Genomic DNA, 25,452 nt, shown 5'->3' with positions numbered 1-25,452 from the left:
ACTTCTTGCAACAAAATATAAACTAGGGCTGTTGATTAAACATAGATAACTCATGCAATTTAACTCAAAAAATTAATCAGGATTTAAAAAATTAATCAGGATTAATTACAGTTTTAATCGCACTGTTAAACAATAGAATACCATTTGAAATTTATTAAATATTTTTAGATGTTTCTCTACATTTTCAAATATATTTATTTCAATTACGACACAGAATACTAAGTATACAGTGCTCACTTTATATTATTTTTTATTATAAATATTTGCACAGTAACAATGATAAACAAAAGAAATAGTATTTTTCAGTTCGCATCATACAGTACCGTAATGCAATCCCTTTGTCGTGAAAGTGCAACTTATAAATGTAATTTTTATTTGTTACATAACTGCACTCAAAAACAAAACAATGTAAAACCTCTTATTTACAATGTCACCTGAAAGTGAGAACAGGCATTCGCATAGCACTTTTGTAGCCGGCATTGCAAGGTATTTATGTGCCAGATATGCTAAACATTCATATGCCCCTTCATTCTTCAGCCACCATTCCAGAGGACATGCTTCCATGCTGATGACGCTCATTTAAAAAAATAATGCATTAATTAAATTTGTGACTGAACTCCTTGGGGAGAACTGTATGTCTCCTGCTCTGTTTTACCCGCATTCTGCCGTATATGTCATGTTATAGCAGTCTCGGATGATGACCCAGCACATGTTCATTTTAAGAACACTTTCACTGCAGATTTGACAAAACACAAAGAAGGTGCCAATGTGAGATTTCTAAAGATAGCTACAGCACTCGACTGAAGGTTTAAGAATCTGAAGGGTCTTCCAAAATCTGAGAGGGATGAGGTGTGGAGCGTGCTTTCAGAAGTCTTAAAAGAGCAACACTCCTATGTGGAAACTACAGAACCCGAACCAACAAAAAGAGAATCAACCTTCTGCTGGTGGCATCTGACTGAGATGATGAAAATGAACATGCGTCGGTCTGCACTGCTTTGGATCGTTATCGAGCAAAACCCCTCATTAGCATGGACTTACGTCCTTTGAAATGGTGGCTGAAGCATGAAGGGTCATGCTTCAACACATGCTTTAACACATCTGGCACATAAATATCATGCAACGCCGGCAACAACAGTGCCATGAGAACACCTGTTTTCACTGTCAGGTGACATTTGTAAACAAGAAGCAGGGAGCATTATCTCCTGCAAATGTAAACAAACTTATTTGTCTGAGCGATTGGCTGAACAAGAAATAGGACTGAATGGACTTGTAGGCTCTTAAGTTTTACACTGTTTTATTTTTGAATGCAGTTATTTTTTGTACATAATTCTACATTTGTAAGTTCAACTTTCATGATAAAGAGATTGTATTACAGTACTTGTATGAGGTGAATTGAAAAATCCTATTTCTTTTGTTTTTATAGCACAAATATTTGTAATAAAAAAAACAAAGTGAGCATTCTAAACTTTGTGTTGTGTTGTAATTGAAATCAATATGAAAATGTAGAAAACATCCAAAATATTTAAATAATGGTATTTTATTATTGTTTAACAGTTTGATTAATCATGATTAATTGTTAAATGCATGATTAATCACGATTAATTTTTTTAATCGCTTGACAGCCCTAATGCAAACTATTCACCCAACCCATCTTTAGCTGCAGAAAGCTGGCAAATCAAGCAAATTTTGGTTTTTCATCTGCATTACAAAAATGTAGTAAAGAAAATAATGTTTTGCTATTGCAATCTATCCCATTTGTGCCAGGGAAAGTTTTTTTACTTTGCAAAAATGAATATAATGTAAAGAATATAATGTGAAGAGGATGGGCAAAAGAAAAATTCTGCTTGTTGTTGTTCATTTTTGCAAGCAAAGCTATGCCACGTTATTAGCAATGGTCTCCCTGCAAATGGATAGTGTGAGCTCTCACGTATGTAAAGGAACATGTCAGAGAAAATACAATGTTCATATTGTAGAATCAAATCTGAAGAATACAGGTTTGAAAATTACTACCGCCGAGGCCCACAAGGCTGTTTGTCCTGAGATGCTGTGCTTGTGGTTAGTGGGGGCATGCTATTGTTGTTCCAAATGAGATTAGATTTTTTTTTTAAGTTGCATTTCTGCGGCTCTGGAGAATCAGGACTTGTGTCCTGCAGGTAACAGCGTGGTGAAAACTAGAGAGATAATGATGCAGCACTTTGGTTTTCTGAGGCAGACCTCCCAGGTAACTGCAGAATAGCATATGAAAAGAAAAAGTGTGTGTGAAGGATATAGGTACATGGCTTTTTGCCCAGAAAGGAGTTTAAGTTTTGGCTGAATACTGTCCTTCTGGAACATCTCTCCCTCCCCATTTATTAGTTTTTAGGTTGGCACTTTTTGCTGAGATTCAGCAAAAGTTGTTGCTAATCAGGCCAGATCCTCACCTGACCAGCTCTATGAGATCAGTGGGACTATGTCAGTTAACACCAGCTGGTCCAATCACATTTATGTATTTTGGGTTTTTCCGTGGTTTATGAAAAACCCTTCTTAAATAAAACAGCAAAATAATGGACCATTTCACAGTGGAGAAAAGCATTGGTTTGGGTTTATATATGCTTTGATAGTTACTATAAAGGCTTCATTGAATATTATTAGATCAAATGCAGAAATTAATTAAGGCTTAGGGAAGGCTTTGATTAAATCCAGAGTAGTTACTGTACTTCCCACCTCAGTGTAAGTGAGAAGAGCCAGTGCACATTGTATTCCCTAGACTAAAGAATTTTCAAGTTCCATGTGGACAACACATTAATTAACTTCATTTTCTTCTTCTTTGCAACTGAGAAAGGCACCGGTTCTTGATACTCCCTTGTAATTCTAAAGCCATAAACACAGTACTTAGGTAGCTTTCTCACTAATACAGAAGAGTAGGAGTTACATTGTGTGACTGATAAATTGTTTTCCATGAGGATGAAAGCCTGCAGAGTCATACCTGACTATCATTATTTACCATATCAACTTCTGAGTGTCCTGTGTTTGTCTCTGACAGATGTATAAAATCTAGGTTGGTTCATTCTCCAACCTCATTCCCATCCATGGGTGGAGAAGATCCAAGAGGTGGGAGTGGTTAACTATATTCATGGCACCATTCTTATCTCTTCCAGACTACAGAGAACAGTCTGCAGTTCAAGGGTCTATAGTAGGGAATTGACTGGGTGGGCTGGGAGATGGTTACAGGGTTTGGGATGAAATTCAGACCAGTGAGGGGTTGTATCACCTCTTACCCGTAACCCTGATTGCCTCACAATGCTTTCCTGGGATGCTCACTGTCAGCCTACTAGCATGCAGGTCAGACTCTGAGTGTCTGTGTGCTAAGCAGCCAGCCCTGGTTCAGCAGCTCTGACCCCAACAGCCTGTCTACAACCCCACGCTGGCTTCCACAAGCCTTGGTTATAACCAGCAAAGTGACCCCAACACACCCCCAGTCCTGAATTTTGCCAAAACCAGATGTCCAGCCTTCTCCTGGAGAGTTCTGAGAAATAATAGAGTTCATTTATTCCTCTTTATTAATAATGGGACATAGGTTAAGTAAAAAGTTAAAAGGGTTACAAGCCATTAAAAGTGAAAACATAATCTAAAAGTCTAAAAATCTAGCAAGGTATAGACTTTGTTCAAGCTGGTGTGTCTCACCTATTTTTCTTCTTCCCAGCCATGGCTGACTTTTCCGAAGCCAAGACCTTCAACAGAAGTACAAAGTGCTGGCTTCCTTTGTCTTCCTGGGTGAAAGATCTTTGCTTAAACAGGTTTCTCAACTATATTCAGTTTCCAGAGACTTCAGTCACCCCTTGATTGAAGGACCCATCTTTCTCAGCTTGCAAGAGCTCTGTTCTCTGTTGTCTGTCTAGTGATGGATACCAAAGATGGTTTCTGTCTTCACTTATATCTTCAACAGTTCAGTTGCTTTGTTTCCAGAGGCAGGATGACCTCATGCTTCCCTTCCTGTGGGCTTTCCGTCTACCTGTATGTAAATGAGGCTTCCATTGTTTTGATGCCAGCATCCTTAATTTACATGGGAGACAGGTAAATAGCTGCCTTCTCGCCTGTCTGGGTGAGACTTGTTTCTCCCTGTTTGGCCCTAGACTAGAAAGTTGAATATCATTAAGTATCCATAATTCCTCATAATACATACATTTCATTATGATATTAATCACCAGTGTGTCATTCGCTTTTAGAAAAAACCTGACTCTGTACACTTTTATAGTACAGTAATATTGTACCCAATCAATTGATTCAATTGCTTATCAGTTAGGATCTGCCCCTGTTTCTATAAACCAGTAACCCTTTGAAATGGATTCTTTGAAAACTAAAACTGAACCCAAGCTTCTATTTCCTGTAGAATGTTGGTGCCATGCTGTCTCCTGCCCCACTTGTTTGCTTAATAGCTTTGCTGACTTGATATGTAAAAATCGACCTTCATTGTCTCTACCTGATGAGCAGAGTGGTCAGAGAAGAAAATACACCTTCCTTTTGTCTAAGGCTGACCTGTCTACCAACTTCCCCTGACATGCCTGGTTTAAACACACTTTAGTAATGAGTCCAGCATACACCAATAACTCTTAATACCCACCATGTAGATACATCACACAAGAATATTAATGATCAGCGAGTTATTCGTTTTCAAATGATACCTCACAAGACATATTTTGTACAAAGATTATTCAATAGCGTGTAGGGTGCAAATACACAGGAGTTTATAATCACACCTCCCCCCTTACAAAGCTGCAGGAGGATTGGCTGACCCAGAGGCAGCAGGTCAGAGCCCTCTTTTCTGCACAAGGCATTTGTCACCGTATTTTCTTTCCCCTTTCTGTAGAAGAAATCTGTTTTGTCACCTTTGTCCGATTACAGTCTCAGGGACAGAATAGCAGTGAGTATCCATCATTTCATTTACAGAGTTGTTACAAACATTTCACAGTGGCACTAATGACCAGTGTGGTATTAGATTTCAAACGAGGTATTACGTGTCACCGTTTAAATAAATATCATGATACCAGTGTGTGAGGTGTAGTGAGTAGGTAAGGCCTGAGAAGAGTTGCTGACACAGCGTGGTGAACCACAAATGGGCCTCTGTGTCACAGAGAGGAATGGGGTTTGCCAAGGGTACAAAAATCTTCCTCCTTCCTGTGGAAATAAGCAAAAATGATATTACAGTCTGTGGCCATGTTCTCTTTTCTCCAGTTTTTTACCATATCTAATTCCCCACCACTCTGAAGCACCACATGCAGCAGCTGCCCAGGGATGTCCTCTGGAATATACCTCCCTTCCAGCTGGAGGGCTGAGGGCTGGGGCTGGGGACCAGAGCCAGTTGTGAAGATCCTGTGGGCCATAGGGTTGGAGAATGTGTCCCTCTGCCTATTCCAAGGGGTTTGTGAGCAATGCATGGTTTTCATGGAGCTACCTCTGTGGCTGTTGGTGGGTATAGAGTGTACCATTGGAGGATCTGTTCAGTGTAACAATAAGACTTGCAGAACAGCACGTTGTCTGTGGTTGATTGACAAACTGACAGGTAATATTATGGAACAAGAGCCCAATGTCCCTTGCTTGTCATCCTTTCACACTGAACAAAATGTTGAAGTCTAAAGACAAAACCAAAGAATTTGCAGATACCCCTGAGAGCCAGTCCTGTACTCTTACCTTCTTACTCACTGTTAACTTACGCAAAGCTCCCTACCAGTGCTTTGCATGAGTGTGCACTGCAGGACCAGACTCAGACTCAATTCTATAGCCTCTTTCCCTATCAGACCAAGCTAAATGTGTCTTACACCCAGCAGTGGTGGTGGTGGGCGGGGGGAATATGCATCTCAGGGTAAATATTGTAATCATTCTTTACATTAACTCAAGGATAAGGATAAGATATTAGAAAAATGGTGTTTTACATGTGTAAAGTCATCACTTAGGCATGCATAGGTGAAAAAAATACTTTCACACACAGAACTAGAGACCACATTTTAAAAATGTGACTTTAGCTGAAAACTGCAGAATTAAGGTACAGATGATGTGTCAGTTGGCAGGGAAGTAACGTTAAAGAAAGAGAAGTGCCTGGGAATGGAAACTGCAGAAGAGCCATGACACAGTATTGACATCTGCAATATTAGAGAAAACATTTCAATTATTAAATTTAACTTGCAAACTCAAGTCTATATTTCTTTATCTAGATTTTGCTTTATCAGTTTCCTTTTGTTACTTCTACAATACAGTACATTGGTTAGTTCGGGTCCTGGTGGGTTGTGTTGTTGCTTGTTGAGTCTACAAAAACTCCAGTAAAGTCAAGCTTTTGCCAATATTTTTTTCTCTGTCGTACTGCTGGCTTCCAGCTTAGAAATGTCTCGATCTTTTGTTATGAAGAAAACTTTGAGTAGCTTAGCAGCCCAGTTGCATAGTTCACTCTTTTTTTTGTTGAGTAAGATTTTTCAAATGCATCATCTCTTTCCTAGACCTTTCCTCTACCCCTTATCCTTTGCCGTGGTTTATTCGAAACTTTCTTGCTCTTCAAACAAATCAAAACAAGGAAGCCTAAAACACATCCTATTACACATGCCTTTACACCCAGCTTTTCCTCCTTGCCCCCAATAAAAATAAACTAAAGTTCCTTCTACTTTTTTTTAAATGTAAAACTAGAAAAAATCTAAGGCCAAGATTTTCACAAGTGACTAGTAATTTGGGGGTTCTCAGTTTTTGGGTTGTAAACTGAAGACCTCTAAAAGAGGTCTTTTCAGAAAGCGTTGGTGTTCAGAAAGCACCAAGCACCCACCTACTCAAAATTGGACCCTTTTGAAGTCTCTCAAATTGAACACAAAAATAAAGAGGGGAAAAGATGAGTGACAGTATGAGCTTCTTTGGGCATTTTTCAGAGGTTTTGGCCTGACTGCTTAGATGATTTCCTTCTTCAGTTGATCTGCTTGTAAAAATTGTGAGCAGGGATGATCATGTGGATGAGATTAGTTTGAAAAATTTGTCACAACAAATGGCGATTCCATTTGACCATCCTCTTCCACTGTTGCTGTGATGTGCAACACAGTTACTGTGGTGTGCAGCATGTGTAACCAATGATCCCAAAATGAGCAACGGCATTTCACAAATGAAAAGTGGCTGGCTTAGCACCATTTACACCAAAAAAAAAGGACAAGAAAAAAATGTCTAGTTTCATTTAGAGCTGCTGTGAACATTTGTTTTCTGTGATTTCACAAACACCAAAAATTGCATGTATTTATTTGCAAAATTTAAAGGATTTAAAGTTATTCACAATGTAGCATAAAAGTACTCAAAAGTCCATTTTAATTAAAAATGTATACTAGCCAAGCAAAGCAAGATGAGTGATTTGTAATTAGAACTGGTCAAAAACGGGGAGGGCGAGGAGGGGGAGGAGAATCCCTGAAAAAATTGAAAACTATTTTTTAAAAGAAAGTTCAAAAATTTCTTCTTTTTATTAAGCCACATTTTTGAGGTTTTTCTTTTTCTCCATTTTGCCACTGAATAAAAGGAAAATCAGGAAAAAAGGGAAACAATTGAGATAGGAAGCCAAACATTTTTCAAAAATTTCAAACAGTTACATTTGTTTGACAAAATAAACTAATTAAAAAGGTCAGTTCTCTTTCTAGGCAGTTCATAAAGATAGGTGGTAAACAGGATTAAAGAAGGATATGGTGGGATATTTATCAGCCTTTAATAATTTAAAAAAAAAACCCAAACCTTTGTCCAGCTTGTCCTCGACCGTCCCTCCACAAGTGCAAGTCGACACCACACCATTCTATTTTGTTGCGAGCACGTTCTTTCCATTTCTGACCAAAGAGTTTTGTCATAGGATCCGCCCAGCGCGTTTTCGGTCTGCCCAGTGGTCGCTTGTGGTCTCTGGGGATCCAGTCACTGAGGCGGGTTGTCCCTTATTTTCTTGCCTGCGGACTACATGACCTGCCCATCTTCGCTTTGTGTCGTACATCGCCTGTGCTACATCGGTCACCTCTGTACACTTTATGATCTCCTCATTCTGTATATGATCACGGCGCGATATCTTACACATTCGCCTTTCCATTGCTCTCTGGGTGACAGCGAATTTTTCTTCCTCCGCTTTCATCGTTGACCAGCTTTCTGCTCCGTATATCATTGCTGGAAGAACAGTGGAGTTAAACAGTTCTTTCCTTTTCTTCATGGGCAGTTCATCATCCGTTAGAGACATCTTTATTTTGTTGAAACTTGCCTACTCTGCCTTACGCCTCCTACTGCATTCCCCTTTGAATGAGTTGTCTCTGTTCAGCTGCTGACCCAGGTAAAAATATTTGTCCACCTCGATTTCTTTCCCGTTTACAGTGATAATTCCTGCTGTACAATCCTCATTCCACATCCACTTCATCTTCAACATGCTCACTTCCAACCTGATATCCGTTCCAGTAATCAGTAATAATTTACAAATATTATTGAGTAGTTCAACATCATCTTGTCTTTCAGATACAGAAAATAGGAATAGAGTTTGAGAGGTAGTATGACTTGCAGGGTGTAATGGACAGGCGCTTAGGCAGACTGGGTTGGCAGTCACAGCTGTGCAGAATTCTGCCCACCAGGGACAGTAGTCACGAGGCTGGAGCTGGAGGAATTGCAAGAGCCAGGTTCTGTAAGCAACAGTCAGGCCAGTGTCAGAGACCAGAGGTAGTAGCAGGCCGGAATCAGGAAGCAAGAGTCAGGGTCACTGTGAGGCTGGAGTCAGAGGCAGTACGAGGTTAGACTAAAGAGGCAGGAATCAGGGTCAGAGTCAGGCTGGAGATCAGGAAATCAAGCAATGTCTGGCATTGCAGCAGACCAAAGTCTGTGTGATTGCCCAGACAATTTCCTGGGGCAACCTCTCGGGCTAAGAAGGGGGCTTGCCCAATCAGAGAGCTGCAGGGTACTGTCACAGTTAGAGTTGCCAACCCTCCAGGATTGTCCTGGAGTCTCCAAGAATTAAAGATGAATCTTTAATTAAAGACTATGTTGTGATGAAACCACTAGGAATACATCCAACCCAAATTGACAACCCTAGTCACTCTGGGTCTCTTGGATGGCACTTCCTGTGGTGCCTACTCTCCATAGTGGTCCTTGGCTGTGCCTTTGCATGGCCTCCTGGTGGCACTGTGGGAATATCAGCTGTGCTGGGCTCTAGGCCCTGGTCCCTTACACAGGGGAAGAGTGGTTTAATGGTTTTGGACTAGGAAGGGGAGTGATATATTGGCTGTATTGAAATCAAAGGAAAAACTCCCATTGAATTTAGTAGGGCCAAGATTTCACCCCTGGGTTCTAATCCTGGCACTGCCACTGCCTTGGACCTTAGGTATATACACTAGAAGCACTACAATGGCACTTACTACAGCGATGAAAGGAGTTCTTCCATCACTGTAGTAAACCTACCTCTCTGAGAGGTGGTATCTGTGTCAGTAGAATTCATCCTTTGACCTAGCAGTGTCTACACCAGCGCTTAGGTTGGCTTAACTACATTGCTCAAGGTATAAAATTTTTCACAGCCCATAGTGATATCCTTAGGTCAACCTAACTTGGTAGAGTAGACCAAGCCGAAGTCTCAGTTTGCCATCCATAAAAAGGTAAAGACAATATTTACCTTATTAATGCACATCTTAATACATATGAGCAAGAGTCTGCAGGATCAGAGATTGTAAAGTGCCAATACTGGAAACCATGGCTTTGTCTTAACTAGGAAATGTGGTTGAGTTTAACTTGGGCTTAGCTAGTGTAGGTGGAGCTCAGTGGAAAAGGTGGAGACAGAACATACAGCCCCCTGATTTGCAGACTTGTACTTAACCCCCTCCACCCTGGAGAGCTCCCTCTCCTCTGTCTGACAACTTATTCAACATTTTTAAAAAATGTGGATTTTCACATAAAAATAACATTTAATTCAGATAGTGAAAAACATTTTCCATGAAATGATATAAGACTTCGATAAGTTCACAGAAATTTCATGAACTCAAAACCAGGTAAAATTTTAATTGGTACGGGGGATGGGGGAGGAACCAAGACATTTTCTTTTCCTTTATACATATTTCACCCAGATCTAGTTTTTATTTCACTTACAACAGTTTTCACACAACTCTGTTCTCAAAGGCTCCCAGCCTGTTGTTTGGTGCAGTGATTATATTTCCCTAAGTTGTAACATAAATAAGGAAAATCTTTCACTGTGTTGTTTTTAAAATTCTAACTACCTTTGTAAATGATGATGTGGTTGCATTGTGCAACCTAATGCTGACCTATATTCAAGGGAGCCCCCCTCCCCCCACCAAATAACTGTGTACCTGGGAACTAATTGTGATGTGACTTCATAACTGAAATGTTATCTCCACTGGGGACAGTAGTACTAATGGAAGTTTTTTTGCAGACCCAGTTAATCAGCCGTGACGCCACTCCAGGCAGTCTATGTTTTGCAGGTTGGTAAACATAAAGCATTTGGGAACTGACCAGACTCTGCAAATAAGCTGTGTTGTTTGAGCAATCCCCACAGGTGGGGACATCGCTAATATGAAGCCATGCTGTGAAACAGCTTTAAGTATGTTTGGCAAAAAGGTTTACAAATATTCATGGTCTTGCAGCCTTGGGCTATGAATGTGTCAGATTTTATAAGCTAAGCCATGTTGGGTCTAATCATGGAAAAACTTTCAAGAAAAACACAGGTGCTGCAGAAAGCAATATTGGTGATTCAGAAAATGGGAGTTTTCCTGATGGGGTGGTATTGAACCAATGCCCCAGTCTGGTTATAGGGGATATATGACAGTATAGAACATACGACTTGGCAGGACTGCGGGGAGAGGAAGAGAAGAGCTAGCTAGAAAAAAATACTGTTCTTCCCCTAATTTAATCACTCATGATCAAACCAGGTAACCAACTGGATATGGGTTTAAATTACTAAGGAGGAAGTTTGTGACCTCTCGTTTTCTACTAGTTTTATGCTTCCCAAAAACATAATTTGAGAATTTTGTAAAACCTGTAACTCCACAAGGTTTTCCCATCTTGTCACGAAAGAATTTACATAAGAGTGTCAATTGACCCTGATATCTGGGTTATATTCCACCTTGAGTGCTTGTCCTCAATGTAAATTCCTCTTGCAGTTCCATTCACTTCCAAGCCCTGCACATGTGGGATGAAGGGCAGTAGCTACATATTCCTTCCCCGGCATGCTTATTTCTTGAGGTTTGGTGGAAGTGGTCACCGGTGCCTGTCTTCAGCCCCTCCATTGGGGTTGGTCTTGTACAAAGTCCCACAAGGCTCAATCTTCCAGCTTCTCTCCTGTGATGAGGAGTACTAAGGTAAATGCTGTATTTAATACTGGACAAATTCAAGGTACTAGTACTGATCTTTAAAACATTATATGTCCAAGGACTTTACTACTTTAGAAACTGCCTCTTCACCAGTGATTTCCTAATGAATATGAACTCAGTGGTGAAACTAGGGTTGACAGAGTTCAGGGGGAAACTGGCAGAAAAGAATTCTCAGGGTTTCAGCTGTGGACCATTCTAGCAGAGGAAATGAGAATGATCCCAAATCCAATCATATTCATAGCTAAATGGAAAAATTTGCACACACTTTTTTTCCCCTAAAAGTAGGACTAGTTTGAAGTTAAGGGAGAATAAAGTAAGAGGAGGAAATATTTTTTAAAAAATCTAAGCAATGGCAGCTATTAAAGTGTAGAGCACATGTTCATCCTGCATGATCTATTGTTATGTGATTCTTTATTATTTTGCACTTAGATTTCACAATGATTGCTGCATTAGACATGCCTAGATAAACACAGGTGTGATGGCTCAGAGGGAGTGCAGCAGAGCTCTTTCCCTCACTGTGATGGGGCATCTGCCCCACACTGGCTGGTAAGAGGTTAATGAAGCCCTAGGGAGGCTGTGTAGAAAGCAGCCAATAGGAGAGGGGCTGCGAGGAGCAGCCAATCAGGGCCAGGCAGGCCCGTATCAGAAGAGCTGCAGGGAAGAGAAGGTTTAGTTGCTCCTGGAGCTCAAGGAGGGAACACAGGCTACCTTGCAGGAGGAGCTGAGCTGGGCAGGATCAGGGGAGTGAGAGTAAGCTTCTGGCTGACTGCCAAGACTGGCATGCTGAGGCCCTGAGATAAGGGCAGGGAAGTTGCTGGGGCTGCAGGGAAGCAGCCCAGGGAAGTAGACTGAGAGGTTGGGGGAGACGCAGAGCATGGTTGCCATCTACAGGGTCCCTGGACTGGGATCCGGACTGAGTGGGGCCCGGGTCCACACCTCACCCCAACTCACCACTGAGGAAATGGCTGGATCGTTGGACTGCGGTACATTCCCCTAGATGTGTGTGTGTGTGTGGGGGAAGCAGAGTGTGGCACAGCTGGAGGGCTGTGTCCTGAAAAGGATACTGTGGTCCTTAGAGCGACATGGATCCAGGAGTAGAACTGGCGGCAGGTGAGACACCACTGAAAGTCAGTGTACCAACCTGTGGAGATGATATGCAAGATGACCAGCAGGAGGTGCTAGCATGGTAAGTCGCACCCCATCACACCCACTCTTTCCCCTAGGCAGTGTTTTCAAGTGACAGACCTTTACCCACCCTTCTCTGGTTCTCATGGGGGACTTCAATTACCCTGACATCTGCTGGGAGTGCAATACAGTGGTGCACAGACAATCCAGGAAGTTTTTGGACAGTGCTGGGGACAACTTCCTGGTGCAAGTGCTGGAGGAACCAACTAGCGGCTGTGCTCCTCTTGACCTGCTGCTCACAAACAGGGAAGAATTGGTAGGGGAAGTAGAAGTGGGTGGCAACCTAGGCAGCAGTGACTATGAGATGGTCGAGTTCAGGATCCTGATAAAAGGAAGAAAGCAGAGCAGCAGAATACAGACCCTAGAGTTCACAAAAGCAGACTTTGACTCACTTAGGGAACGGATGGTCGGGATCCCCTGGGAGGCTAATATGAGGGTGAAAGGAGTCCCGGAGAGCTGGCTGTATTTTAAAGGAGCCTTAGTGAGGGCACAGGAACAAACCATCCTGATATGCAGAATGAATACCAAATATGGCAGGCGACCAGCTTGGCTTAACAGAGAAATCTTCGGTGAGCTTAAACACAAAAAGGAAGCTTACAAGAAGTGGAAACTTGGACAGACAACTAGGGAGGAGTATAAAAATATTGCTCAAGCATGCAGGGATGTAATCAGGAAGGCCAAAGCACAACTGGAGTTGCAGCTAGCAAGGGGTGTGAAGGGTAACAAGAAGGGTTTCTACAGGTATGTTAGCAATAAGAAGAAGGTTAGGGAAAGTGGGACCCTTATTGAATGGGGGAGGCAACCTAGTGACAGATGATGTGGAAAAAGTTGAAGTACTCCAATGCTTTTTTTGCTTCCGTCTTCACAGACAAGGTCAGCTCCCAGACTGCTGCATTGGGCAGCACTGTATGGGGAGGAGGTGAGCAGCCCTCAGTGCTGAAAGAACAGGTTAAGGACTATTTAGAAAAACTGGACGTGCACAAGTCCATAGGGCTGGATGCAATGAATCCGGGAGTGCTGAGGGAGTTGGCTGATGTGATTGCAGAACCATTGGCCATTATTTCTGAAAATTTGTGATGATCGGGGGACATCCCGGACAATTGGAAAAAGGCAAATATAGTGCCCATCTTTAAAAAAGGGAAGAAAGGAAAATCCAGGGAACTACAGCCTCACCTCAGTCCCCGGCAAAATCATGGAGCAGGTCCTCAAAGAATCCATTTTGAAGCACTTGGAGGAGAGGAAGCTGATCAGGAACAGTCAAAATGGATTCACCAAGGGTAAGTCATGCCTGACAAACCTGATTGCCTTCTATAATGAAATAACTGGGTCTGTGAATATGGAGAAAGCGGTGGACATCATATAACTTGACTTTAGCAAAGCTTTTGATGTGGTCTCCCACAGTATTTTTTGCCAGCAAGTTAAAGTATGGGATGGATGAATGGATAGAGATAAGGTGGATAGAAAGCTGGCTAGATTATCGGGCTCAGCAGGTAGTGATCAATGGCTCAGTGTCTAGTTGGCAGCCGGTATCAAGCGGAATGCCCCAAAGGTTGGTCCTGGGTCCGGTTTGTTCAACATCTTCATTAATTATCTGGATAATGGAATGGATTGCATCCTCAGCAAGTTCACAGATGACACTAAACTTGGGGTGGGGGGAGAGGTAGATACACTGGAGGGTAAGGATAGGGTCCAGAGTGACTGTCAAGGTTCCTTCCCCACTCTGAACTCTAGGGTACAGATGTGAGGACCTGCATGAAAGATCCCCTAAGCTTATTCTTACCAGCTTAGGTTAAAAACTTAACCAAGGTACAAACTTTGCCTTGTCCTTGAACAGTATGCTGCCACCACCAAGCGTTTTAAACAAAAAACAGGGAAAGAGACCACTTGGAGATGTCTTCCCCCAAAATATCCCCCCAAGCCCTACACCCCTTTTCCTGGGGAAGGCTTGATGATAATCCTCGCCAATTTGTACAGGTGAACACAGACCCAAACCCTTGGATCTTAAGAACAATCAAAAAGCAATCAGGTTCTTAGAAGAAGAATTTTAATTAAAGAAAAGGTAAAAGAATCACCTCTGTAAAATCAGAATGGTAAACACCTTACAGGGTAATCAGATTCAAAACATAGAGAACCCCTCTAGGCAAAACCTTAAGTTACAAAAAGACTCAAAAGCAGGAATATACATTCCCTCCAGCACAGCTTATTTTACCAGCCATAAACAAAAGAAAATCTAACGCATTTTCTAGCTAGATTACTTACTAACTTAACAGGAGTTGGAAGGCTTACTGATCTGTTCCCAGCAAAAGCATCACACAGACAGAGCAAACCCTTTGTTCCCTCTCCTCCCTCCTCCAGATTTGTCCCCTCATTGGTCATTTTGGGTCAGGTGCCAGTGGGGTTACCTTAGTTTCTTAACCCTTTACAGGTGAAAGGGTTTTGCCTCTGGACAGGAGGGATTTTATAGCACTGTATACAGAAAGGTGATTAACCTTTCCTTTATATTTATGACAGTGACCTAGACAAATTGGAGGATTGGACCAAAAGAAATCTGATGAGGTTCAACAAGCACAAGTGCAGAGTCCTGCACTTAGGACGGAAAAATCCCATGCTACAGGCTGGGAACTGACTGGCTAAGCAGCAGTTCTGCATCAAAGGACATGGAAGAGAAGCTAGATATGAGCCAACAGTGTGCCCTTGTTGCCAAGAATGCTGACTGCATATTGGGCTTCATTAGAAGGAGCATTGCCAGCAGATGGAGGGAAGTGATTATTCCCCTCTATTCAGCACTGGTTAAGCCACATCTGGAGTACTGTGTCCAGTTTTGGGCCCCCTACTACCGGAAGGATGTGGACAAATTGGAGAGAGTCCAGCGGAGGGCAATGGAAATTATTAGGGGGCTGGGGCACATGACTTATGAGGAGAGGCTGAGGGAACTAGGCTTATTTAGTCTGCAGAAAATAAGAGTGAAGGGGGATTTGATAGCAGCCTTCAACAACCTGAAGGGGGGTTCCAAAGAGGATGGAGCTAGGCTGTTCCCAGTGGTGGCAGATGACAGAACCAGGAGCAATGGTCTCAAGTTGCAGTGGGGGAGGTCTAGGTTGGATATTAGGAAAAGCTGTTTCACTAGGAGGGTGGTGAAGCACTGGAATGGGTTACCTAGGGAGGTGGTGGAATCTCCATCCTTAGAGGTTTTTAAGGCCTGGCTTGACAAAGCCCTGACTGGGATGATTTAGTTGGGGTTGGTCCTGCTTTGAGTAGGAGGTTGGACTAGATGACCCCCTGGGGTCTCTTCCAACCCTAATCTTCTATGATTCTCCCAAACTGGAACTCGGTAGTTTACCCTACTTTAAACTGGATCACCAGGACATAAGATCCCCTATTCCCACTGTATGGCCATGGTTATAGGGTGATCGGAGCCTTACACCCACTTGCAGTCCTTCATGAGTGAACCACCTGAGAGGACAGATTTCATTGTCTTCACCTCTCTCTGGGTGGAACCCCACCGTTCTACCACTCTTAGACTTGATCCTGGAGTGACATCCCTCCTGTTTCTAGCCATGTTAACCTGACAGACCCAACTTCTCTCTGGAAGCCTGTGATCAGTGGCAAATTAAAATGATTCAGAATAGCTCCTTCCAAACAAACATATTGTCCATTCACCCAAAGTACAGGTAAGAAGCCATAAGAAATGGGTTAAGACCACAAAAGTTTTCCCTGCCTGAGTCTTGCCTAAAGCTCATCACCTCTTTCAAGGCTTAGGTGAGCCTACTTGCTTCAGACACATCCCACAGAGCCTCTGCTTCAGTAGCACAGCCCTGTTGCATTGTCTTTAGGCAAGACCCAGGCCGGAAAACCTTGTGATATGTTTGTTGAGTTGCTCATTGCTAATCCTACCCGCAAGTCATTAGTACTAATAGTTTTTAGCTAAATAAGAAACTTCTGGTTTACAGTTTTGTCCAGTTCATTAGTTTGAAACAAAAACCACACGTTTTATGGATTCCGCCTCTTCCCTCCCTAAGAAATAGTTGACAATATTGTTACCATTTTTGGGGAAATGTACGCCAAAATTGAACTTAATGTTTAGCCGCTCTTCTTTTTGTTTCTCCTCAATAAGCATGTCTAGATTTTCTTGCTGGGTATCCAGCTTTGAACTTTAGGCTCAGAGTTTTAAAGCTATTTAGATGTTGCTGAGCTCAGCACCCAAACCTAAGTTACTTGATTCTAAAATGTTCCGTGTATTTATCACCGATCCCAAGGGGAGTGGTTGTCACAGTCTGTAGAAATTTGCCAAGTCTTCTTTTTCTTTTTCATAATTCCAATTGAAGTTGTAATTTGTATTGTTTCTATTCAATACTCCCCATGAGTGATGTTTGTCCATATCTTGAATACTATAGTTATTTAAATATAGTTAATATATATATATGGCATATGGATAGTCCTGTGTTTTGAATCTCTCCCAAAATATTTCTTTGGCTGCCTTTGTATACTGTGGGCTGTTTCTTCTAACCGAATACTAATGAATGTTTGGCTACAGAAGGAAAGTTTCACACAGAGGGCCACAATTGCTGTCTACCATTGTTGTTTAACATTAATTCATATATTGATTACCTCTCACTAATAAGCCGTTCCCTCCTTAAGTGGCTGAGTTTCAATACTGAACACATACATATATTTATAACTCTTAAGGAAGAGAAGGGTGTTTGTTGCTGACTGGTCTTTTTCATGTTACAAATAGTATTTCAAATCACTTTGCTCCTGAGTAGTAATTGAAATGACAGGAGTTTTATTCAGATTTCTAATTTGACCCCCCAGGATGAATCTGTTAAAACCTATCGCAACAACAAAATGAAGATACAAAATGGCCAGACCATGAAAACCATCTTTGTAACCCTGCGGATTGCTAAACTGATTTGAGGCATTTTATGAATCTGCTTAGGAAAGTTAGTATCTTTTTTTCAAAAAGTGCAGCATTGTAGGTATACATGAAAGTCTTTTCATTTCTAGAATTGCAGTTCATGTTCAAGCTGTGATTCCAAATACACTGATTTTTACTGTTTCATCTAAACATAAAGAAAGAGTTTTACTTAACTACTGTGCTATGCCCTGGTGTTGTACTTGTAATTTTTCTTTGAGATCCCTTCAAGACTGCATAGTAGCATGGACAATATCTCACTCACTGGGGCAGTATGGCAAGAACTTACACTGTGGCTATCTGCATGAAATATGCCCTATGAATAGCATTTGTCATGTATTAGAAGAAATTGTCTGTTCCTGACGACAGCTGATCTTATGTACAGACAATATTTATCAGTGCAGAGACTGATTCTTTTTCATTACAATAGCATTTGCCACAGTCAACCCATAATACCTTTTATATTCTCTGAGAGCTAGGTCTGTAGATAATTGGATCTCCAACTGTTGGCTTTCTATTATCACTTTGTTCAAAAGGCAGATGTTTACCTGGTACTTCATATAGGCTGCAACAAGTGGTTGATCTTCTGATTATCCTCTGTTGCTTATTTGATGTAGATTTGTTTGCCTTCCCTCCTTCCCAGTGCTAATTTGATTTCAAAAAGAAAGCTCAGAAATAAGAAAAAGATATTTCAGTGTGTTAATCTTGTTCCCTTCCTCTTGCTTGTGGCAGTTTGGTGTTTATCTCACACTATACTATGTAACATGCAAAGAAAGGAATAAACACATTTTCAAATCTTCGAAAGCTATTGCGTGATGGTTGGTTGGGTTTTTTTGTAGAAGTGGGTAATGAACTGGTAGCCTTTTTTCTAGAACAAGCATCTGTAACACTTGCTGGCTTTAACAGCACAATTTTTTCCATAATATTTAATGATGGAAGCTCTGCATATATTTACATAATGTGTCTTTTTTTTGCAAGAGAACTGACAATACCTCACGATTTTCCCTCTTTCCTGTCAATTATTCTTGCGTCATCCCAGTCATTTAACCTTTAGGTCAATAAAATGAATCTCAGATCAAAAGCCTAGCATGTGTTGAGGAATTAACTCTGTAGGATGCCTTGGAAAAGTGAATATTTCTCCATTGTCCTTTTCTCCTAACATGAATGGTTTTCCGATTTTCTCCATCTGTTAGGAGGTTCTTATGCACATTTAATGTGGCTTTATTATAAGAATCTTTGCAAGGCCATCAGTACCTATCAACATGCATTTTACTTCTCAGTGTATAATGATAAGGGTGTGGGAATTTCATTTTGTCCTGAGACAAAGAATAATGCAATAAAGAGGTAGGACCTGATCCAAAGCTGATCAAATTCAATGGGAGCCTTTCTGTTAAATTTAATGAGCTTTGGTTCAAGCCCATGGTGGGTAAAGTTGCTTGCGGGTATTTGATAAGATGGATACAGTCTCATCATGTAAAATAATAGTAAGTGTCATCCACTGTATACTTCATGGTGGAACTTACTGAACAAAAGTACCTGACTCAAGTTAGCTCAGCTAACATGTGAGATGAATAAAGTTGGCTGATACTAAGGGATTTTGGTTTGCTGGGGATTTTGGTATTTATGATTTTTTTTTTGTTCCAATTTGGAACAAAAGCAAACTTATCAAAATTTCGCAGTGAACCAGAGATTCCTCAAACTTTTGTTTCAGAAACACTGAAATATAGTGTTCCTGAAACAAAACCACTGAATAGCAGCCATGAAACTGCCAAGAATGTCAGTTTCACTTAGCTGCTCCATGGCAGAGATCCTACCAGCCAGGGCTCTTATTGCTTCTAGGTTCCCTGCTCCAGCGAAGGCACTGGGGGCTGCTAGGCTCCTTGCAGTGTAATACAGTCTGAGAGTCCTGGCTTCACCCAGGCCTGCTGCCACAGAGCAGGGAGCCTAACAGAACCCAGAGCCCTGGCTCCAGCGGGAGGTGTGGATGTTGACAGGTTTCACACAGGAGTGTGGGGTGCCTGCCAGCCTATGGAGGCTGAGTGGAGCCAGGGACTAGCAGGTTTCCTGCTGGAGCTGTGGACCCTAAGCATTAGCAGTTTTCCAATGGAAACCCGCTTGTGTTTTGTCAAAAGTTTCATTGAATCGGTGACCAACTCAGCGAAATGTTTCTTTACAATACATTGGGATTTCCCAACAAAACTATGTTTAATTCTGGTTTTCACTTGCTCGAGACAGGAGTCCTAGACACTCCTTAATCTCATCAACAACAATACTCATACAGCACTAAAATGGAGCAAAAGTTGGAATTTCTCCCCCATGGGAAATGCTGACATTTCAACATTTTGTTTTCACCACAAAATGGGACAGAAAGTTGGAATGTTGAATTTTCAGTAGAACAGAAATTTGGAAATGTTGAAACGCTTCATTCTGACAATTTTGATCAAAATAAAATATTTGGACATTTTCAAACTATAAATGTTTTTTGTTTAACTGCATTTTAGCATTAAACTGCATTTCCCTATTGCCATATGGAGGTTGTATGGTTTGTCTAGAGATGAACAGTTAATACATGGCAAGTTGGGGTATAAATCTATAGCACAAAAGTTTCAAAGTGAAGCAGATCAATGCACACAAGGGAACTTTCAGTGCATGGCAGCAGGGTCCACATGGACAGTTTGTTGCATGCTGGAACACTGCTGATTTACACCCCAGTATGCTGCACATATTTTGGCCCCCATTCTTGCCTATGGGCCAGACTCCCTGTCTGGACTACATCTCCCATAATGCACCTAGCAATGCAATTCATGATGTAGAGGAAATACATTATGGGGTATATAGTCCTGTAGGGAGCCTGACCCTTAGGGGAGAATGAGGGCTGAAACTATAACTCCCATAAGGCAATGTAGCATAGGTAAATGCAATTTAATGGTTTTTTTAACTGATTTGAAATGAAATATTTATATTATAAAATAAGAAATTTTGAGATGAAAAATTGTTTTGAAATGAAAAGTCAAAATGTTCCATTTGAAAAATGTTGAAATGAACCTAAGAACAGCCATACTGGGTCAGACCAATGGTCCATCCAGCCAGGTATCCTGTCTTCCAACAGTGGCCAATGCCAGCAGCTTCAAAGGGAATGATCAGAAAAGGGAAATTATCAAGTGATCCATCCCCTGTCCTCCAGTCCCAGCAACTGGCAGTCAGACACTTATGGACACTAGATCATGGAGTTGCATTCCTGACCACCTTGGCATCTTATCAAAATGCTTTTTTTTCTTTTCAACTTTTTGTGGGGGTGGGGGGAATTAAATTTCATTGAAATTGACATGTTTCTGTGGGAAGTTTCAGTTCTGACAAACAGCATTTTTTGATGGAAAAACATTCTGTCAAAAAATTTTAGCCACCTCTAATAATGCAAATCCTGCGCTTATGAAAACAAGACATCACTAGATACATTTTTGATGGAATATAAATATATGTAAATAGCAAGTGTAGTTCAGGTTGTAAAGTTAATCTCTCTAAAGTTAGGAAATGCAAAAGTTAAGGTTTAATTGCAACTTGATTCCTTCCCCTTTGAGTGTATATACATTTGGATAAGATTTTGGCCTTAGGAGAGTTATGGAACCATGCCAGCCCATGGGGCGTCTATGGGAGAAATATACCTCAGAAAGCAAAATCCCCCCAATGTTCGTGGGGAGCACATGGATGAGGGTGCACGTACTGCACCAACCCTTGGGAAAGAATAGTCTCTCTCTTTTCTCTATAGCTGACACCTCTACTGCTAGTGTGAGGGGGATAAGGTAGGGTAAGCTCATGGCTCTGCTTTCTTTTCACTTTTCTCTGATTCTGCATGCTAGGAACCATTGACAATTGTTTTGAAAGCATAACTGAACATAAAGAACAAACAAAACTAGCAGCAACTCCTGCTATATACAGCTGCAAACAATCAGACCTTTCAAAATAGGAATAACACCCCACTAAAAACTAAGTTTTTAAAAGTTTTAAAAACTAAGTTGTACCCCACTAAAAACTCCTCCTCCCACAAATTCCTTCTCACAAACTACCCAGAGGAAAGATTAATCTAGTAGCACGTGCCCTAGTAAATTTGGGCTATGTTGAAAAAGGTAGAGAAGAGTAAATTCTAAAGCATTTGGCCCCTCCAAGGGAATATTTTTCCAGCAGTTTTATTATTGAAGGAACTGTAGTTTGATTGTCTCCACTGACCTTAGGTGTGGCAGTTCTCTTTAAGGAACAGCTTGTGAGGTGCACAAGACTAAGTTACTATTCAGAAAAAAAATATCTTTCTCCAAACAAAAATAAAAATAAAAATGTCAGTGATCACCAAGTTATTACAATATATAATTTAGAGAGAACAGAACCTAATAAAAAAAAGTCTCAGTTGATAAAGATACAGGGGACCATTATAACAGTGAAACGTGTATTTAAAGTCATGGAAAAATATTGTGATATATTATATGGTCCAAGAGACCGTATATTATCAGGTAATTAAAGACCATCACGGAATGCATATACACACAAGAAGTAAGAATTTGGGTTACATATTCATCCTTAAATATTGTGCTTCTTGACTTTTGAGTCCTTAAATATATAAAATTAATGTTCTTTTAATGTGTTTGTACAATATTTCCTTTAAAAAAATTAAAATAATGAAAATAAAAATTAAATGTGTGAGGACTTGCTCCAGTCACCCAGCCTCACAACTGACTTACTGGAGTCGAAACTACAACTTAACTTGTAGGAGTGCTTCCCTCTGTTTTGATCCTTGTAATCCACTTTATTTCCCTCACAGAATTCCAACTACCCCATTCAACAATTAATCAGGCTGCTTATATTGACGCAAGTGTCTGAATTGTTATATTTTTCATTCACACTGGCCAAACTGAGAGCTCATTATATTGAGGCCTAATAAGATTACCATAGTTGCACCTACACTGTACTCCTCCACTCCAGTTCGGTATGTACAATCTGCCTGCCACCCTTTTCATTTGCATAATTCCTGACCTATGAAGTTTTTGGTTATACACTTTTTACATGTTTAGTGATTGTATTTTTTTAAATCTAGTTTTCAGTAACAAGTTCAAATAGTATTATGTACTGTGGTACACTAAATCAGTGAAAAACTTAATAGTTGTCAACTAATTCAGCTGCAGCCTATCATATGCATGTTTTTGCATATGCAGTCTTGTGAGCTGACATTGTTTTCTGTATTGCCCTTTGAGGAGGATAACGCTAGACACAGACTATTTACTCAGCAGCTTTCAGCCAACCATCAACCAAAATAGCTAATTAGTTAAGTATATATCAACCAGCTGAAATGAGTATGAAGATTTTTAAATCAAGGTGAAATCAAGGTCAGGAGTTAGCTCCAGCAAGTGACATAAATCTTGGTATTCACTAAAACAAGAAGCTGAAATACGTAGTCTTGCCCATGGTAATTAAAAAAAAAAAAAAAGGCCAGAATTCCAGCTAGGTACTATTTTTATAATTTCAAGAGAAAATTAAGTTCTGAAGTTACAGAAAATCACTAGTGTCCAATTAGGACTGTGCTTAGCCAAAGCTACATTCTGATTGGGTGGTTGGGCCTTAGGGAGGAAGAATGGACCAAATGAGAGAGACACTGAAGGGCCTATTATAAAAGTTATTCAGTTTCAAGTTGGGAACCTCAGAATGATACATCAGAATCCAGTGAACTTCCTAACGACTGTTGGAGGGCACTGACAATGTTGAGGAGGCTGATGAGTTTCACAAAATACACCAGACTGTTAGTTCAGCTAGAGTGTCCCAATACACTCAACAATATGCATTGCCACACACAGTAAAGTCTTAAGAAGTGGGGCTCCTGCAGACTACCTAAGCCATTAGAGGCATTGAGATGAATCCCCCACATGTGCTCTAAGTGTTGACGTACGTACACCTGTACTGACAGGTGAGCAGGTGCTCAAAATATTGACTTAATTGTAACTGTTTGAAGTGCTGACCTTAGATGTTCTACAGGAGCAGAGCTCCACCCTCTCAGACAAGCTGAGTATGGCAAAAGTACATGGCAAAAATAAGAGAGAGCTCCTGGGAAAGCTTGTCAAAACTTCAAGGGATGGACATCTTCATTTAGAGTTCCATAGGAAGCTTCTTGATCCCTCAAGTGCCTTGGAAAGTTAGATATAAGGGTCCAGGTTATTGGGGATTTTTGGTAGGTGGCCACCAAGTCTGAGATACTTCTGTGAAAAGTCCGCTGATTCCTGTAGTTTTTGGCAGTTGATACTCTTCACGAGTCACAAGCAGTAACATCAATTAATTTAGATTTTTCTCATAGCTTTGCATGACTTCAGTATTAACCATTCAGTATCATAGGTCTCAAGGTGGCAATTTTCAGAGTTGAAAATGGGTGTGGGAGTTTGAAAATTGTTCCCTGACTTTGATTTTCAGGTCATTAAAGTAATGCTGTGAGACCAATCTCACCTATTTTAATTTTTTCTTTCCTTCTACCTATATATCTTAGCTAATTATATCCCCCTCCCCCACAATACTACTGGCTGAGCCTCTCACACTCTGTATTTATCCTCACAACACCCTGTGAGGTAGTGTAAATACAATCTAGTACCCCTGTTAGAGATGGGAACTGAAACACAGACTTGTCTATGATCACACAGGAAGTCTGCTGCAGAGCAAGGAATTGAACCCTGGTCTCTTGAATTACAAGTCAGTGACCTGACCGCCCTTTCTCTTCCTAAAGTTAAGTTTAGTTTATAATTGTTTTCCTTCCTGGAGGATATATTCAACTCATATAAACTAAATTAAAATGAGTAGTATTCATAAATTCATCCAACTCTCATGTATAATGGCTATTTTGCATTCTCTCTCTATCAAGTATTCACTATACAGCCCTGTATGTGATGTCATCTAAGGTCAGCACTCCATGAAATGCACTGTGTTCGACAAGCATAATTTCAAAGTGCTAAAAAGACATATATGTTTTTTTATTTGGAAAACCCCTATTAGCGTATACAGCATATTGGTATTTGTAAATGATACATTTCAGCAAAGCATCTTTTTATATACAGGAGCTGACAGGGCTAATTTGTCAGTGGCTGAATCTTCGCTCAGCTGAATCACCAATCTCTTTAAAAAATAGTATGGTTAAGGGAATGGTATTAATTTTTTTGTCCTTCCAAAATGTTAAGTTAAATTGTTACAGTTTATTAGATGTAATGTGATGTGACTGTTAAGCCTCACAGTTAGAGATGGGTGTGCACCATTCACTTACCCTGTCCTTTTTGGGGGCATCTGCCAGAATTTGATGTTGTTCAAGCATCATCTCTGAGAGACAGTAGAGTGCCAAGTGCTGATATGCTGACAGTGTGAGGTAAGGTCATTTTCACATGTGCCATCTTCTAAAGGAATAATACCATCTTCTTCTGGGAATAATACCAAAAGCACTGTGGTTCTTCCCTCATGAATAAATGAACCAGTTGAGAAGAGCCATCATCTTCACATGTCAGTAATATCTCTATGTATACAACCTCCCCCAGAATCAAAACACGAGATCAAACACAAGTAGTGAATAAGTGGCCAGATTTTCAAAACAGCTCGGCTCCTATTCAGGCATCTCAATGCAATGGGCAGAATTTTCATAGTGCTGAGCACCGAGTTGTTCCTATTGAATAAAAATATATTTCAGACCCTGTCATAAATATAAAGGGAAGGGTAAACCCCTTTAAAATCCCTCCTGGCCAGAGGAAATCTCCTCTCACCTGTAAAGGGTTAAGAAGCTAAAGGTAACCTCGCTGGCCCCTGACCAAAATGACCAATGAGGAGACAAGATACTTTCAAAAGCTGGGAGGAGGGAGAGAAACAAAGGGTATGTGGGTCTGTCTATATTTTGTCTTTGCTGGGGATAGACCAGGAATGGAGTCTTAGAACTTTTAGTAAGTAATCTAGCTAGGTACGTGTTAGATTATGATTTCTTTAAATGGCTGAGAAAAGAATTGTGCTGAATAGAATAACTATTTCTGT

General features: G+C 40.8%; 2 long non-coding RNA genes across 2 annotated transcripts in view; one reads left to right on the top strand and one right to left on the bottom strand.

Annotated features, from left to right (window-relative positions):
* LOC141983239 (uncharacterized) overlaps positions 1-25,452 on the top strand; it is a 171,887-nt gene that overhangs the window by 10,440 nt on the left and 135,995 nt on the right. The gene's annotated exons all lie outside the window — the stretch shown is intronic.
* The window catches only part of LOC141983235 (uncharacterized), a 166,072-nt gene continuing 144,609 nt past the window's right edge, over positions 3,990-25,452 (bottom strand). The window contains exon 4 of the long non-coding RNA XR_012638320.1: positions 3,990-4,113. This is a non-coding gene — a long non-coding RNA (uncharacterized LOC141983235). The remainder of the gene's footprint in view (positions 4,114-25,452) is intronic.

Source organism: Natator depressus, chromosome 1 (assembly GCF_965152275.1).
Source record: "Natator depressus isolate rNatDep1 chromosome 1, rNatDep2.hap1, whole genome shotgun sequence".
NCBI lineage: Eukaryota > Metazoa > Chordata > Testudines > Cheloniidae > Natator > Natator depressus.
This window is presented reverse-complemented; position numbering and strand designations above follow the sequence as displayed.